The sequence below is a fragment of the Sturnira hondurensis genome, unplaced genomic scaffold (assembly GCF_014824575.4).
Source record: "Sturnira hondurensis isolate 20B ecotype Veracruz unplaced genomic scaffold, ASM1482457v3 Scaffold0013559, whole genome shotgun sequence".
Taxonomy (NCBI): domain Eukaryota; kingdom Metazoa; phylum Chordata; class Mammalia; order Chiroptera; family Phyllostomidae; genus Sturnira; species Sturnira hondurensis.
In genome coordinates this window covers 7,040,881-7,046,129 of record NW_028086190.1, presented here as the reverse complement: position 1 = coordinate 7,046,129, position 5,249 = coordinate 7,040,881, and the positions used below count along the sequence as shown (strand labels likewise).

Here is a 5,249-nt window from a genome sequence, read left to right as displayed (position 1 = left end):
ATTTCTAAATGATATATTTACTAAGGGAATATTATCCAAAATATATAAAGACTCACAACTCAACATCAAAAAAAGTGGAGAATCTGGTTAAAAAATGGGCAGAGGACCTCAGTAGCATTTCTCCAAAGAAGACATACAGATGGTCGACAGACATGAAAATATTCAGAGCGTCACTCTACACCAGGGAAATGCAAATCAAAACTGCGATGAGGTAGTACTTCATACCTGTCAGGATGGCTATCATCAAAAAATCAACAAACAACAAGTGTTGGCAAGGATGTGGAGAAAAGAGAACCCCCACAACCTGTTGGTGGGATTGTAAACTGGTGTAGGCACCACACAAAACAATACGGAGTTTCCTCGAGAAATTAAAAATTGAACTCCCATACAACCTAACAACATACAACCTAACAATTCTACTTCTGGGTATTTTTCTGAAGAAAAAAAGCACTAATTTGAAAAGACACATGCACCCTTATGTTCATTGCAGCATTACTTTCAATAGCCAAGATATGGAAACAAGCAAGGTGCTCATCAATAGATAAATGGGCAAAGACAATGTGGTATCGATATACAATGGAATACTACTCGGCCGTAACATGAATAAAATCTTGCTTTTGTGAGAACATGAATGGATCTAGAGGGTATTATGCTAAGTGAAGTAAGTCAGACAAAAACTAATACCTTATTATTTCATTTACATGAGGAATCTAAAAAAAGAACCAAATAATTAAACAAAATATAAACAGACTCAAAGATACAGAGAACACACTGACGGTTGCCAGAGGGGAGGGATGTGAGGGGAATGGTGAGAAAGGTGAAGGGAACTGAGAAGTAAGAGTTCCAGTCATAAAATAAATGTAATGAGGATGTAATATACAGCACAAACAATATAACTTTGTACAGTGACGGAAAGTTACTACACTTACTGTGGTGATCACTCTGTGAGGTATATAACTGTTGAATCCCTACACATAGCTGAAACTAATATTACATTGTATGTACACTATACTCAGAAACAGAAGGTTCTTGCAGAGCTGCTACCTCCCTTAAGTGTTAGTCTCCATCTTCATTCTGCCTCTAGATTCTATTCCATAGGCCACATGCGGCTCAGGAAGGCTGTGAATATGGCCCAACACAAAATCGTAAATTTACTTAAAACATTATGAGATATTTTTTGTGATTACGTGTTTCAATCTATTTAATGTGTGGCCCCAAACAATTCTTCTTCTACTGTGGCTCAGAGATGCCAAAAGGTTGGACACCCCTGATCTAGACAGAATGAATAATTTCCTCTTTTATCTAATATTCCTTTAAAAAAAGGAACTTACCACTAGAATTTTATTCTTGGTCAGAATAAGCATCCTAGGTCATTTACTTCAGAGGTAGCAAGTCGTTGGCCTGTGGTTTCGACCAAGTTTGGAAGGCCCTGGCTGGTGTAGCTCAGTGGATTGAGCATGGGCCTGCGAACCAGAATATCGCAGTTCGATTCCCAGTCAGGGCACATGCCTGGGTTGCAGGCCAGTTCCCAGCAGGGGACTCACGAGAGGCAAACATACATTGATATTTCTCTCCCTCTCTCCTTCCCTTCCCCCCTAAAGATAAATAAATAAATAAATAAATAAATAAAATCTTTAAAAAAAAAGTTTGGAGACAGTTTGTCCATTCCACACAGGGATTTTTGTTGCAGGGTTGCTTTCATTAATTGAGTCGATACGTGGAAATTGGGTGATTTTGCATAAATACCCACATTTCAACTTTCACTGGAAAAAATGAGGAGTCTGATAGCCTTGGGTGAGTACTCCTACACTGCAATAATTGCTAATGGTGGGTGGTGCTTGCCTTCCTTAGAATTAGCCTTAGTTTTCTAGTGTGTCACAAATAAAATCATTCTCTCTGTGTTTTACCTATCCTGAGCAGACTTCCAGTTTTTGTTTATCATTAGGCTTGTGCTGTTTTATTTCATTTTTCCCCTGGTAGCAGAGAAATACTTCTCCGCCACTGTTTCATTCAGGTTTTTTTTTATGTTAGCAGCCCAAAACTGTAAGTGCTTGCATGCACAACTCATGCTTTAGAGCTTGCCCAGGCGACCTAGTTTCAAATCCTAATTCTCATCACTCTCTGAATGAGGCTTATAGCCTCTCTTTGCTGTTTAAATGGAACCCATAATTGAACCCAGTGTTTTTGAGGTTGTCTAGCCACAGTACAAGTATAGTCAAAGATTATTTCTATGGTATTAAGTTGAATATGAAATAGAATAATAAGTCTGCTCAAAAAACTACTGTATTTTTTGGACCATAAAACACACTCTCCCCCCCAAATTTGGAAGGAAAATGGGGGTGTGTCTTACAGCTCAAATGTAGCTTTACATTTACATTAGTGAAATATTATGTTATTTATGTCATTAAATGTTTTACCACATATTTTGCTTCAAAAACATTTTCCTATTTTCCTCCTCTAAAACCTAGGTGCGTCTTATGGTCTGAAAATATGGTAAGTTATTTAAAAACATGCTGCACTTAAGCCAGGCTTGCCTCATCCAGTACTTGTTTACATGGAGTTTAGCCCAAAGAGCAGCACCTCACATGTTACAAGTCACCTGTGAGAGGTCTGCTATTTCAGCAGTGAGGACTGGACACAAAGGAAGAAGAAATGGAATATTCTCTGAGTTCTTCCACTTATCAGCTATGTGCTCTGGGTTATGCCTGTGTCTGATGGGCCTCAGTTTCATACCTTTTTTTAAAAAGTGATTGTACTGTATCTCTATGACTCAAAATACATTTGTCCTAAAAAAGTGTTCCAATTCTGAAACTAATTTAATAGCTTTAACAGAATTATTTTGTTTTTGCACCCTAATTTCCCAGTGCTTTAGCATATTCCAGAGTGTAGTCAATCTGACACTTTCTTAAAGGTTTATACCATTTCTAGCGTCTTCCTTGTTGGAAGCCTTCCTGGTCACCCTTTGTACACACTTCTATTCTGAAATTATCAGAGAAATTGTCTTGTTTTATATTCTTCTATTTCCTTTCTTATTGTGATCAGGTGTGAAAAAATGGTTAGGATTTAAATTTTGGACATATTTTTAATATTATCTACCAATTTTATTTTGGAAATATTTTTAGGCATGGAGGTAGCCCTTTGTGTGTGTTTGGTTTGTTTTGACTTTTTCATTCCTAGTCTCCTAATATCTAACATGCCCATTTCATATGCTTAGTCCCACCCCCACCTCCACCCCTGGATTATCAAGGATACTACAGTTCCTATGGCATGTTATTCCCCAATCTACCAAAAATAAGATTTAAACATTCAGGTCATTCTATTTTCTTCAGCTTTTGGTCTAAAAATCTTAAGCAAAGGCAGCTAGGAACTTGCCAGCTGCTTTGCTTTTAACCAAATTAGATTTCCAGTAAGTGCTTCTGATCTTTCCTAGATACTCTGATTTTAATGAAATGCTATTACATACTCAAAGGTCGATCAACGTGAGCTTTAAAAATAATTAACAAACTATAGAAATGATCCCTGAAAGTATAGTCTTAGCTTTAAAAATAATTAAAAGAAGGGGTAGAGTCAGAAATTATAAGCCAAAAGTCTAAGTTTAAAGAAGAGATTCAACATACAGAAAAACAGAATGTTCACTTTCTTATTCTCATTCATTCTAAGCCCATGTCAGAGTAATAGAAATCTGAATTGTGCCTGACTGGATCCAAGAGTTGGTTTTAAGAAACCCTGAAGTGACAACTAACCTATGTTTTGGCCATTTCATCTTGTAATCCTTCCTATCCTTGTCTACCATGTGCTCTTTTGTATGACAATTAATAAATCAAGGCTGTAGCTTCCTAGAAGTTCGGTGAAAGTGTTGTCTACACCTAAGCAGGAGCACAGGGAACTGTGAATCACACTGGAACTCACAGAATCAGAAATCTACTTCTTTTGCTACTCAGATGACTTAGACTCAGGGCTGTAGCTGGTGCTCTGAAGAGAACTTTGCAAACTTTGGTCCTTTCTATCTCTCTTCAGGCAGTGGGGAGATGGGCAGAGAAGGAGATGAGCAGCGAAGAGAAAGTTCTGAAGACAAAGGTCCAGCCTGAAAATGTAAACTTTGTGAATTTTATTTATGTACTTGCTTATCAAAACATTTTTAATATGCTCATTAATTTTAGAGCGAGAGGAAGAAAAACAGCAATGTGAGAGAGAAGTATTGATTGGTTGCCTCTGAAATTCACATCCCTACTGAGAATCAAACCTGCAACCTAGGTATATTCCCTGACTGGGAATTGAACCCTCAAACTTTTGGTGTGTGGGACAATGTTCCAACCAACTAAACTACACCAGCCAGGGAAACTTTGTGAATTTTAAATCCAAACACATGAAAGGAGAAAGCATACCTCTGATTTTCTCCTTTCTTCATGCTGTTTCATGACATTTTCTTACGATAACTAATCTAGCTTCCCTTATCACTCTTCTCTAAGTATCTAACCATGACGCTAGTGTGTACTGCAATGTCCAAGTGCCTGCTACTGCTCAGCAGGGTGTAATTGGGCTGCAGCCCAATGGTCCCCTTGTCCTGCTCCATTCTCCAGGGCATCTCTGCTTAACATTGCTAATCAAGGGAGACTTTCCAGTGACCAGCAGACAATAGTAGTTTGTATTGTAAAACATGACCTAGTAGACAAAGCACATGTCTCATTGCACAGCATATTAAAATGTTAATTATTTGCTGTTCTTAGTCTTAATACATGAAACAAACTGCCTAGATTAATTGAAATACACTTAACAGACTCAATAGAAAAAATTAACATTTTATTGCTTCTCAGCATTGCTGTATTAAATGTCAAAGCGAGTTTTCTTTCTTGTAACCCCATGCATGAAAGATGCTACAAGTGCATCTATCACAAAAAAAATGTGTTTATGTTACTGTGACCACAAAGCTATTCAAAGTTGAAATTAATCATTTATCACACATTAATTCTCTTTTCAGGCATACTATTTTACTTTTGTTGTGAAATAATAGAAACGAACATATTGGTAATTTTTAAATTAAATCCACCAAATCTTAGTTTTCTACCATCTCAGTTTTTAAAGTTTGTTTAGAAAAAAATATGAATTTGAAAACCATTTTAACACATGCACATGACTAACATGAAGACGTCTTAGATACTTTTCCTTAGGTTTTAAGGCAAGAAACCTTTAGGGTACAGATTCCAGAGTTTGTATCTTTAACTCAAAATGGGGATAAATTTAATATTAGA

The 5,249-nt window shown here is 36.9% G+C and overlaps 1 pseudogene; it reads right to left on the bottom strand.

Moving 5' to 3' along the window:
- Positions 1-3,402: 3,402 nt before the first annotated feature.
- On the bottom strand, positions 3,403-3,535 carry LOC118998045 (uncharacterized; annotated as a pseudogene).
- Between the last annotated feature and the right edge of the window lie 1,714 nt (positions 3,536-5,249).